Source organism: Pleurodeles waltl, chromosome 2_1 (genome assembly GCF_031143425.1).
Source record: "Pleurodeles waltl isolate 20211129_DDA chromosome 2_1, aPleWal1.hap1.20221129, whole genome shotgun sequence".
Classification (NCBI taxonomy): Eukaryota; Metazoa; Chordata; class Amphibia; order Caudata; family Salamandridae; genus Pleurodeles; species Pleurodeles waltl.
Genome location: NC_090438.1, coordinates 439,495,117 through 439,508,858, shown reverse-complemented (window position 1 = coordinate 439,508,858; position 13,742 = coordinate 439,495,117).

Here is a 13,742-nt window from a genome sequence, read left to right as displayed (position 1 = left end):
GCCAGGCCACTTCACACCTCATCAAGGCAGCTTGGCCAAGCTGCTAGAGGCTGGCCAATCATAGCACAGCAGCAAAAACAATGCAGGGCTGAAATTGGCAACTTTTCAGGTAAAGTTTAAAACTCTTTACCTGAACAAGTAAGATTAAATCCAGCAACTGGAAGTTGTGGGATTTATTACAACAATTAATTTGATACCAAACTCTTGGTATGCATCATTTAAGGAGACTTTAAAAATTAAAATAAAGTCTTCCCATTCTAGCCTATGAAACAATGAGGGAAAAACAAATGTGGCTGTTTTTACCTCACCAGGGCTTATAAAACTATTTTTATGAAGTCCCTGCTTATAGTTACATGCCACCCAGCCCTAGGGGCACATAGGGTACACCTTAGGGGTGACTTATATGTAAAAATAAGGTAGTTTAAGACTTTGGAAGTACTTTTAATTCCAAAGTCGAATTTGAATATAACTTTAATTTAAAAGCAGCCAGCAAGGCAGGCCTGCCTTTAAAATGACACTGGGCACCTCAGCGGTGCACTACCTATGCTGTGGTCCCTAAACCTACATGCCCTACCATATACTAGGGACTTATAGGTAGGTTAACTTAACCAATTATAATTAGCCTAATTTGCATATCCATTTTACACAGAGCACAGGCCCTGGGACTGGTTAGCAGTACCCAGGGCACCATCAGAGTCAGGATAACACCAGCAAAAAGTGGAAAATGGGGGCAAAAAGTTAGGGGGCCTCTGCAATCAGCCCTGTTTTCTCACAGCTTCACTCCCTAGTACGTTTTGGGCTACTTCAGATACTGATGTGGGACAAATGGTTATTCCACTGGTACATATTAGTGTCAAGGAGGGAGCTGTATTGCCACGTTTGCCTCAATACAAAATTTCACAGGAGGGCGAAAAAGCACTCACACGAATTGTGCATGATCTTATTGCAGTTGGAGTTGTTGAGGGAAGTTCCGTATAATGTTTGTAACATTCCGATTCTTCCTATTCTGAAAAAGGATACTGATACTAGGATTTACTGATTCATTATTGATTTATGAGAAGTCAATAAGATTGTGACACCACAATATCCTTTTGTATCTGACATCACAACACTTTTTACTTTGGTTCCCCCGACAGCAACTTCGTTCTCTGTGATAGACTTGAAGAATGCTTTCTTTTCGATCCCTATTGATCCTGACAGCCAATATTTGTTTGGTTTTACTTTGAATAAACGATCATGTAGATTTTGCAGAGTTCCTCAAGGCTATACTGAGAGTCCTAGTATTTATAGTCAAGCGTTAAAATGACAACTTGATTCTTTTGCTTTGCCTGAAGGTGTGGTTCACATACAATATGTCAATGATATTTTGTTGCCAGCTGATACCTTTGAGCAATGTGAAAAGTGCACTTGTCCTTACTTTCTTTTCTTGCTTCACACCATCATAAAGTGTCAAGAAAGAAATTGCAATATTGTAGACCAATAGTACCCTATTTAGGTCACCTTTTGTCTAAGGAGGGCCGTGCACTTACATCAGATCGTATTCAAGCAATTTTAGGCACACCAGTACCCTCTACTCAGAAAGATGTTTGTGCATTCCTTGGTCTTACTTCTTTTTGTAGGCAATGGATCCGAGGGTTTTCACACATTGTCAAACCTTTGCTAGCACTTTTGACTAAAGATACTCCAATGCCCCTCTCATGGACACATGAATGTGAGACTGCTTTCCGGCAGCTACAACAAGCCCTTTGTTCAGCACCAGTATTAGGTACTCGAGATTACATGAAGCCTTTTGCACTTTACGTACATGAGAAAGATGGATGTGCATGGTCAGTTTTAGTACAGACACATGGCGATAAGCAGCGTTCCTGTGCATATTTTTCAGCAGTACTTGATCCTGTCGCTTGAGCGTTGCCTGGGTGTTTTCGTTCAGTTGCCGCAACAGTTGTGTCAATACGTTAGAATAAAGGGATAGTTTTGTCACACAAGATGTTGGTGTTAGTACCCCATACGGTTGATGCTCTTTTAAATCAAACAAAGACACATCATTTAACTAGCGCTCGCCTGACAGGATATGAATTGACATTGCTGGCTCCTCACATTACACTGAAGATATGTGCAACACTAAATCCAGCCACTTTGTTGCCATATCTGGTGACTCAGCCTCAGTCACAAGAAACACATGATTGTATATTCCTTACCGAAGAACAGACAAAGGGTCGTATTGATTTACGAGGTACGCCCCTTCCAGATGTAGACGGGGAATTGTGGGTTGATGGGTCTTGTTTGAAGTTGCCAGATGGTACGACCTCAGCTGAATATGTAATCGCCACAATACACACGGTAGTGGAGACAGCTCGTATACCACAGAAGTCAGCTCAAGCAGTTGAACTAATAGCTTTGACACAAGCATGTGAGCTTAGTACTGACTTATGTGTGAACATTTATGCAGACAGCCGCTATGCTTTTGGAGTGGCTCATGATTTTGGTTTGCTTTGGAAGGACAGAGGCTTTCTCACATCCCACGGGATGCAGATAATGCACGGAGAATTAGTTAGTAGATATGTGTGTGTGAATGTAATGGTAATGTCATGGCATTGTGTGATGTTTGCTATGGAGAGTATTTTGTCTTGTGTTGTCCATTGTGAGCATGTATAGTGTTGGACATGTCCCACAGATATGGCTAGATTCTTGATCTGATGTGTGTCAGATTGAGTTTTGTTAGTGCATTCATGGAGTGCATTTTCCTGTTCATGTGTTCATTTATTTGTGTGGCCTTTGCAGCTAATTCCTGTAGATGTATATCCCATGCAGTTGGAATTGTATGTGCTTTGTTGACTTGCACTTCCACATTGTGCAGATGTGCCTGACATTTGTATCTAGTCATGTTTGTCCCCGAGACACACAAAGAGCCGTTTCCTGTGTCATGTTGTTTTGGGGCATGTGCAAAGTGATGTGTTCCAGTGCAGCATCCTTCCATGATTGTTCCTGGTGCCCCCATCCCAATTGTGCAGATGTTGTGTGCATAGTGCCCTTTGTCTATTTGTCTCTCTGTGTATAGTGCATGCCATTGTTCTTCCATTGTGCTGTGATGCGTATGTCCATTTGTGTCTGTGTTCCCTGCCACATGGATACTTATGTGTGTTGTATTTGACAACAGTCCCTGGCCTGTATAGAATTTGAATGTGTGAGTTGTATTTTTATGTGTGATGTGTGTAGTTGGTGATTGTTAGACCTGGCATCTTTTGGTGTGTTTGCCCTGTCTTTTTGCCTTGTGGCCTCCTGTTTTATGTTATGCTGGACTCTGTTTTTGCTGGTTTATTGTCTCTGCGCACTTTACCACTGCTGATTAATGCTAAAGTGCCAGTGCTCTGTAGATAAATTTTACAGGTGATTGGTTTATCCATGATTGACATATTTGATTTCCTGGAAAGTCCCTATTAAAAGTGTACTATGGGTGCCCAGGGCATGTAAATTAAATGCTACTAGTGGGCCTGCAGCACTGATTGTGCCACCCATATGAGTAGCCTTTAAACATGTCTCAGACCTGCCACTTCAGTGTCTGTGGGTGCAGTTTTGCACTGCCAGTTCAGCCTGGCAAGTGTACTCACTTGCTAGGCCCAAGGATTTCTTGCCACACCAGTGGGTGGGCCCAGCCAGACCTAACCTTCAAAATTCAGTTTCTGTCATTTTGGATTTTTAAGGAATACTACTCCCTGGGATAGATTTTTGTCACACTTCCCAGGAAGTGGTCATCCAAGAGAGTAATGGCCTGCCTGTGATTGGACAGGTGATCCCCTGCTTTTCACCACAGGAGCAAGGATACATTTGGCAGATCCGTGCCCATACCTCAGATCCTTACAAGGAACAACATCAGAAGAAGAATGACTGCTCTGCTGACCTGCACCGTGGACTGCACTCTGAAGGACTGCACCAGCTGCACCCTTGGTCTTCACCACTAGAAGGAGTTTGCTTGTCTTCAACTGGTTCAAGAAGGGACTCTCTGCTGGCTACAGGGGAATATAGCTAACCAGAGTCCCCTGCATTGAAACCTGAAGAAACTGACCAGCTGACCAGTGGCTAGTGGTCATTTTTGTATTTGAACCAGGTCCATTCTGGGAGTTGGAGTCCTAACCCTCAAGGAGCTTCTGGAACCTTGGTATGAGCTGTGGACTTCTAAAGAACCTTCAAAGACCATCTGGAAGAAGATCCAGAACTTTGAAGAAGATTGGATAACTTTTGGTACAAAGCTCCATAAAGGGACCGCCCCCTGTTGTGAGTCAAGCCAGATTACATCAACCGCTACCTGACCTGACTTGCAGGTTCATCCTGCTTAAAAGCTCCAGAGCCTCAGACTTCCAGGACTTCACCAGGGGCACCTAGAAAGGCCATCCGATGACGTTGAATCGAAATAGGCTAACGTCAGAGAGAAAAATCTAAAAAAAAAGTGACAAATTACAAATGTTAAAGTTTGACCGGAATTTCCCACACAGCATATTTGAGGAGGGCTCCAGGGACCTCAGATCAAAATTCCGCTTTTCCCCAGGTGAAGATTTCCATCCTGGGAAATTGTGTAAGTCCGAAGGTAGAATTCGTCACCGAGGTCTCCTGCAACACAAATCTAAAACGGGCTCCAGGGAGGTCAGATCGGATTGCCCTGCTGAAGAAAGTCTTCAAGAAAAAATCTGAAGGTAAACTTTTCACTGAGGCCTCCCACTTGATGTAGCCCAGCAGGTCTCCATCACGGTCGGCCTCAAACTTTGACTTTGCCCCTGTCTAGTGCGATCAGATGACCAGATTGGTGCTTTTAGTTTCTATACACTAAAAAACATTAATTCTTTAAAAAAATCATGTCTCTGTTTCCCCTTATCCGATTTTAATTGTTTTCATGTCATCTTAAAAAAGAAAATCTAATCTATTTTTTTAATTTGGTGTTGGGTTTTTATTGTGTTTTACTAATTTACTGTTTTGTGATTTTTAAACACTTTACACACTTGTCTCCTAAGTTAAGCCTTGACGCTCATTGCCAAGCTACCAAGAGTTGAGCTAGGTTTAATTTATTGAGACCTAACTGTACCTATGTGGGGGTTAGTAGCCTATTGCTAACTGTAAGTACTTACCTGTCCTTACCAATAACTTTCCAACAAACATATATTGGTGAACAGTCTAGATCCAATCACACAAACAAAAGAGAAAGTACTTTTTTTGATGTTTCAGATTAAGCATTCTACCTGCTCCCTACATGTAATGTAGAAAGTGCATAATGTGGACAATTTGTATCAAATAATATATTTTAAATCCAATACATATTGCAAATATTAAAACATAAAATTGATTTCTTAACAGTTTTTAGTGCAAATATTTGTATTTTATCGATACAGTTTTGATTTTTTATCTATTATTTTGCTCCAAATATAAATTTAGAGAAAGATCAAATATATGCAAGTACACAAATTTACACCCAAAAGTTACACCCCACTATTATTGCACGAATTTTAAAATATAATTTATATAGTGGCAGTAATTCAGAATTCACATTTCTTTTTTCTGAAGTTATTTCTTAATCTTCCCTACAACATCTCACTACCCATCAAACAAATAACAAAAACAAAGGGCCTGATAACAGAGTTTGGTGTAGGGTTCTGTTACTTTGGTTTGCCAAAGGGGTTCTCAGTTACTTTGCAAGTGTACTATATCCTAATGTACTTGTAAAGCTGGAGATCCGTCAACTTTGTGTTAGAGTACAAGTCGGCCAAACTCTAGATCAGGCCAACTAGCCTCAAAATATAAAAATAAATATAAACAATATTTGATCATTGAAAACACATCAAACATTTAATTGATTAAAACAATGTAAAAATGTAAAATATATTTCAATTTTTTTGTTTAACCAAAATGATTTCCTTCTGCAGTACAAACATCGGATACCCCCAAAAATCCCATATTCCCCAAAAAATGAATTTAAAAAAAGGAAAATAATATAAGTTAAAACTTATTCATAAAAGCATTCTAAAAAAATAAATAAACATGACAATATACATATATTATGTACCTCAATATTTCAGTACACTGCATATTTTCCATCATTATCATTATCATTTTATCATTTTCAGCAATAATAACTAAAAGAAGCACTTACCATTGATATAATGGCCCATTCTATTTTTGTAGTCACATTACTTTGGAGATGATATGGTGAAACAATTTTTTAGAGTCAGGTGTCCTACCAAAAATGTAGCTATCAGCATTTGTTCAGTTCACCTCAAGAAGTCATTTTACAGTGTCTTTCATGAATATTCTGAGAAGTATTTGATAGCCTTTAGTGAGATAGGTCATCATCAGAGATTTGCCACTCAATAGATTGAAAAGAAAAAGATGAAATGCAACTAACTCTAGACACTTCAGACTGTCCCAAAGGATGGGTAAAAGAGGATATTAAGGCTAAGTATAGAATTTCAAAACTAAGGTCCTCATTATGAGTTTGGCGGTCCCACCATAGGACTGCCAAAGTCGCAGAGAGGATACCACCACCACCATGGTGGTGACGTCCCCCCTGAGTGTATTACAATGTTCCCACGGGGTTGACTGGTGGGAACATCATAGTACAAGGTTCCCTTAAGGGAGCTGAAGCCAATACCATAGCACCCCAGCAGCACTGGAATGCGTGCTGTCTGCAAAGCAGAGAGTGCGCATTCCGAAGGTGCTGGGCAGTAGTGCCCCTGCACTGCCCATGCCATGTGCATGGGTAGTAAAGGGGCACCCCTGTGGCCACCAGCACTGGCTTTCCACCAGCTTTTCCATGGCAGGGTTCCCACCATGGAAAGGTTGGCAGAAAAGCTAGGTTGTAATGAGTCAGGTGGCGCTGAGTTCAGTGCTGCCCTGGCTCAGTGCATCTCCAGCCACTATCACCATGTCGGGAATCATGTTCCTGGTAGGAACAGAGGTCTTTAGGAGAATCTACCCACCAGGGTTTTGATGTGGCAGTCGGACCGCCTGGAGTGCGGCGGTCTGTCAGTCACCGCAAGTGTGGTGATCCTTGAACCATTCTTGAATTCTGAGAAACATTTGAGCATACTCAAACTTCCCTTGCTCAAATATTTGGTTTGAACCCATTTCATATAAATAGATTTTATGACATGCGTCAATCCAGCTGGAACAGATTTGTGAGACAACCACTCAACCAATGATTTTGGAGACCTATTTGCTTCAGCAATTTATGTACAAAGTTCATTCATCTGAGTTTACCACCTTCCATCAAGATCAAGATATCTCATATGTGTATCTAGAGGGCTTCAAATCTTCCGTGCACCAAATTCATGCAGAATCTATTAGAGATCTGAACTACAGAAGATATGCAACAAAGCATAGAGTGGATGTAGCAATGTGACCACTTAATTAGGTACTTCAGAAATCAATTTTCAGCCACAGTCAGTATGGATACATTATCATTGCGTAGATTTCAGACCCAAAAGCAGTACCTGATTGATCTTCTGCCTTGTAAACGTCAAGGGCCATGTTCACACAGCCTTGTAATAACTCATAACTTGTCACACCAGCACAGGTTTTACATGTATATATATGTATAAATGATCTGAACAAGTGTACAAGTCCTGGCTGCTGTCAACTTATATTTTCAGTCCTTAAGAAGGAGAGAGGCAAATTGAGTTTTTTTTTTTCATTGAATGAACTGTTCACACAAATTCTGCACAATCATTACTTACATAGCCCTCAGCAAACATTAGAACATCGGGTTTACGGTTCTGTTTGCATGGATATGGAGAACCTCGTGAACGCCGCACAGCACCAGTGCAAAGAAGGACGGACTCGATAAAATCATCACCACATGTCCAATAACTTTGGTATAATTTGTTCTATTAAATCATGTATTATCACGTCATGTTATGTGCATTTGTATAATGCACAACTCACCTTGGAGGTATCCTAGCGTTACAATTTGGCAATTTTTCACATCTTTTTTGCCTCTGGTATTTCCAGGATATGGACTTTGACAGTTCATTATCCTTTGGTAATGATGGTGTTTTATGGAAAGACAGGGCTGTTTGTTATTGGTTTTTCATAACGCGATTTTCGGTCGTACTGAGAATAAATAATGCAGAATGCAGAACAGATTATAACACCGGGAATTTTTTGTGTACTATACAAGAACGAGTGTTTTAAAGAGGACAAATACATTCACAAAGTAGGAGGTAATAATGTATACATATAAATGACTTAATTAGCCCCTTTCAAATTATGGTTCATACGTGGGGTAGACTGAACTAAATAGTGTTAATGAAGAATGGTAGTATAATAAGTGAATGCCAAGTACTTTGTCAAACTCCTTTGCCAAATTTCATGCAGAAAACTATCTGTCTTTCTTTTAGTCCCTAATCAATGTTTACAGATGGCAGAACTCCTAGTTCGGACGGCTCATTAGCTTACTATCTCTGTGTTGACTTTTAAACCAAGGACACCAAAGAAGAGCAATACAATAAAACGTGTGATAATTTAAGTGCACCAAACTCATTTACAAGCAGGGCTGCAGGTATACGCAGGGCTTTCAGTAGCGAAGATACAAATTGTTACCTTGAGAAGTCTTCTGAATTGTAGGATCGGGGTACCGCTTTAATGGCAGGACCTCAGTACTGCAGTTTCCCATTGTGGAGATATGGTCACAACTGTGAGGCCTCCTCCATGGAAGTGAATATAAAAAAGGGTAAAAAAAGAAACCCCAAAAATCTAAATGTATTGGTGTCATGTATTTGTAAGTAACAATTCCATGTCAAAATCCCAGATGAGTCCACAAACCATGCACAACCCAAATAGTCTGTGCCATTTAGATTTTGACTCTCCACAACCTTGATACCATGGAAGAAGGGAAAAATCTAAAAAAACATACTAAATAGGCAAATTATTAATTATTCATAACATCAGCTGGAGTCAGACATCCTTCCTCACAGTAGGAATTCTACATCAATAACACCAGTAGTCAAAATCGGGGCAGTACTACACTGTGTGGCCACATGCTCATTTCTATTCTCTGTGGCAGTTATCTGGTGGAATGCCACAACCACCTTTCTGTGGTGTGCTACAAACATATCTTTCAACTATGATGAGACACATCAACAGTTGCATAACACAAAATGAATATTTAGCCAATGTGAAGGAAGCTGAGTATGCTTTGGCTTGACTTACACATGTTGTCAGAGGAAGTTAAGCAGCACATATTGCCTTGATGGCAACATTCAACAGAAAACAAATCTAATGGAATATCAAAAACAGCTATTCAAGCTGTCACTGTACACGAGCTGTACATCCAAAGTGTGTATCTGTCACAGGATCAATACATGTCCCCTTTGTACTTTGCAACGCCAACATATCACTGCAAATGTCACAACTTTGAAATGTCCAAATGAAGATAATATCATGAAGGATCCCAAAACAGAATAACAGGGAAAATGAATGATTTCACAAAAGATCAATAACTCAAATGATTAGTTAGAAGGACACGTATATAGCACAATCAAAGATAATCAACATCAATAAACACACTTGTCAACATATGGAAGCTTTGATCAACAAACATCTTTGCCCTGGGCTTTCCTGAACTAACCATTGCTACTAAATAAGCATCAAAGATTGAGATGTTCACTATGTTAGAAGCTGTTCTGACATTTGCTGTTATGCTAAACGTACACTCAGATGAAGAAGTGGTCAATAACATCTTGACATATGCTAAATTCTTCCTCTTGACCACTGTCATCTTCATTTCCCATTTCAGCATCCTCACCAGGTGGCTATTCATGGTCTGTTTCCTGCGATGATTTGGATGTTCCATCACAGGGCACTGTTATTGGCACACTTCATCAGGTGAGTAGAGGAGGGCTCCACCAGTCTTGTCCAGACAGAGAAATTTGGCCTCAGTAGTCAAAAAGCTCAGTTAACTGGCCTCCGCGTACTTCCATGGGCATTGTTGGATTCCTCACTGGTGATAAGGACCATGGTTGGTAAGGATACGCTGAGTCTCCTAATGAAAGTAAAAAATCTATTGAACAAAAATATCTCATCCCATTGGTCATTTCTAAACTATGAATAAAGCAAATGATCCTCATGTCATATTGTAATTACCAACAAACCAGGCATGGAAGTTCTTCTGATTGTGATAGACCTGTTTCCTGGCGTGTGGTGGCAAAAAGGCAATATGCATGCCATCTGTTGCTCAGACCACATGTGGAATGCCAACCAAAGCATAAAAGGTTCCTCTCACATTGGTAAAATCCTGATGTCATGGAAACTGGATGAAGCTGTTGAAGTGTCTCAACACTGAAGCAAGGACTTCTTGTAACATACCACTGAAAGTTTGTTATAACATGCATCCAGATACGGCCACACTGGACTGGAAGGATTCTGTGGCCACAAAATGATGTACTGCCATGAGTTTCACTATTGGTGCTATTGCTGTTGTATTCTTGTTGTGAAAATGAAGACCAGGCTTCAGCTGCTGACATACATCCAGGATAGTTTACCCATTCAATCTGAATTTTTATGATGCCCCTTTCATCCATGGTGACAAGATCTGGAACCTGTCTGAAGACTTGAGGTTGCCTTTTCTACTCCTCCCTGTGTTCAAATATCTGCATTTAAGAAAAGCAAAATATCACTTAAATTGGTTCTAGAGTACTTGGAAAATCTACACAAATCTCATGGTTTTGTAAGAATACATATATTTTTTTTCAACTTGGAATAACAAGTTTTGTTTTACATTTCGGATATTTTTTGTGAATAATGTGTAAATTATACATTTGACATGTAATATTCTTGCATTTTTTCCCAAAAATCCATCAACTGAATTATGACATACACTGCACCACTATTGATGTTAAACACCGTAATGGTTTACATTTTAATGTGTCAAAAGTTGAAAACAAGCTAGCTACCATTTTGAGTCAGGTGACGCACATCAGTTTTGAAAACACACAGCCACACATCCTAAAATAGCAGGAGCCTGACCTTGCCATCAGAAAATTGGCTATCCAATGGCTGTCAGCATAAGTTGACCACATAGTAGGTGTAACAATCCATGATGGACAAGGCCATAGGCTACATGTGTGACGACTACAAACAAAAGCCAATGGCTGTGTCTGGCTCTGTCGCAGATTGCGTACACAGTGTACTTGTACACAACATCTCGAAAAAAGCTCACTCGTCGCCTAACACTTTAATCGACAATACATCTTCCCCTTTTGCATGTGTTACCAACCCCTGGGAGCTAGGATGATGGGCAAAGCAGGTGACAAGGCCCTAACTTCTCCCCTGAGGAGTTTGAACTCCTCAAATGGACGTCCTGTCCCTGTACAGCTAGCTGTAGGGGAACCCAGAGGAACAGGTACATGTTTGAATGGGAAATCGTTTTTCTAAGTAACTTATTTCTACTGGATACACAGACTAATTTGTCACTTTTTGTTCATGAGTGAAGTAGTGTGATTGGACTGTAGTGAACTAAGTAAATTAGCAGGGGACATAATGATGATTGACAATGTTTGAAACATTTTCATAGCCCTGGCTTGGATGTTTGTGGCTTGGATTAGTAACATGAGGAGATAAAAATTGTTAAGGGTACACAACAGATCACTGCAAATTAGTATTTCCTAGGAAATGTTAAATGTTGGTAAATAATCTCTACTGACTGTTTTAGAAAGTCCAGAACATATTTTTTCATTACCTACTTAAGGTACTTTACTCACCACATTTCTCATCGAAGTATACACAATCAGAAACACAAGAAATAAAAACATCACATATTTTTTAACTAGTCAACATTATTGGCATCAAACAAATCTAAAATTTTACATTTGAGGATAAAACACAATACAGAATAAGAAGTCAAACCATTCCACAAAACGAGTAAAAGAGTAGATGAAAAAAAAGTTAAGGTTATTAAGCATTAGCAGATAAAAACATAATAAACAGTGTGATAAGAATTACATTTTATCATAAAATGTTCCAACCAATGCCAACCATTACATCACTTGAAATGAAAATGCGTGACCTTACCACGGACTACCAGTAGGAAAGTACGATCTTGCCTGGCATGTTACCCCCATTTTCACTTGTGTGTCAGTTTGTTTTTGCCTGTCTCACTGGGATCCTGCTAGCCAGGACCCCAGTGCTCATAGTTGTGGCCTGAATGTGTATTCCCTGTGTAGTGCCTAATTGTGTCACTGAGGCCCTGCTAGTCAGAACCTCAGTGATTATGCTCTCTCTGCCTTTAAAATTGTCACTGCAGGCTAGTGACCATTTTCACCAATTCTGATTGGCATACTGAAACACCCTTATAATTCCCTTGCATATGATACCTAGGTACCCAGGGTATTGGGGTTCCAGGAGATCCCTATGAGCTGCAGCATTTCTTTTGCCACCTATAGGGAGCTAAGACCAATATTACACAGTCCAAGTTATTTCACAGCCATTTTACACTGTACTTAAGTAACTTATGAGTCACCTATATGTCTAACCCTCACTTGGTGAAGGTTAGGTGCAAAGTTACTAAGTGTGAGGGCACCCAGGCACTAGCCAAGGTGCCCCTACATAGTTCAGGGCAATTTCCCCAGACTTTGTGAGTGCGGGGACAGCATTGCATGCGTGCACTACATATAGGTCAATACCTATATGTAGCTTCACAATGGTAACTCCGAATATGGCCATGTAACATGTCTAAGATCATGGAATTGTACCCCATGCCAAATCTGGTATTAGGGTGCCAATCCCATGCATCCCGGGGCTCCAGCATGGATCCCGGGTACTGTCAAAGCAGCTCTCTGGGGTTTTCACTGCAGCTACCGCTTCTGCCAACCCACAGACAGGCTTCTGCCCTCCTGGGGTCTGGTCTCTCCCTTTGGAAATAGGTGTTAAAGGCTGGGGAGGTGTAGCCTCCCCCAGCCTCTAGAAATGCTTTGAAGGGCACAGATGGTGCCCTTCTTGCATAAGCCAGTCTACACTGGTTCAGGGATCCCACAGCCCCTGCTCTGGCAAGAAACTGGACAAAGGAAAGGGGAGTGAACACTCCCCTGTCCATCACCACCCCAGGGGTGGTGACCAGAACTCCTCCAGTGTGTCCCAGACCTCTGCCATCTTGAATCCAGAGGTGTGAGGGCACAATGGAGGCATCTGAGTGGCTAGTGCCAGCAGGTGATGTCAGAGACCCCTCCTGATAGGTGCTTACCTGACTAGGTGGCCAATCCTCCTCTGAGACCTATTTAGGTTCTCTCCTGTGGGCTTCTTCTCAGATAATGAATGCAAGAGCTCACCAGAGTTCCTCTGCATCTCCCTCTTTGACGTCTGCCAAGGATCAACCGCTGGCTGCTCCAGGACGCCTGCAAAACTGCAACAAAGTAGCAAGAAGACTACCAGCGACATTGTAGTGCCTAATCCTGACATTTTTTTCAACTGTTTCCTGGTGGGGCATGCTCTGAGGGCTATCTGCCTTCACCCTGCACTGGAAGCCAAGAAGAAATCTCCTGTGGGTCGACGGAATCTTCCCCCTGCTAACGCAGGCACCAAACTTCTGCATCACCGGTCCTCTGGGTCCCCTCTCATCCTGACGACCATGGTCCCTGGAACACAGGAGCAGGGTCCAAGTGGTCCATCTGTCCAAATTTGGCGGAGGTGAGTCCTTGCCTCCCCTCGCCAGACAGTAATCCTGTGTACTGTGTGAACGGCAGCTGCTAGGGCTTCTGTGCACTTTT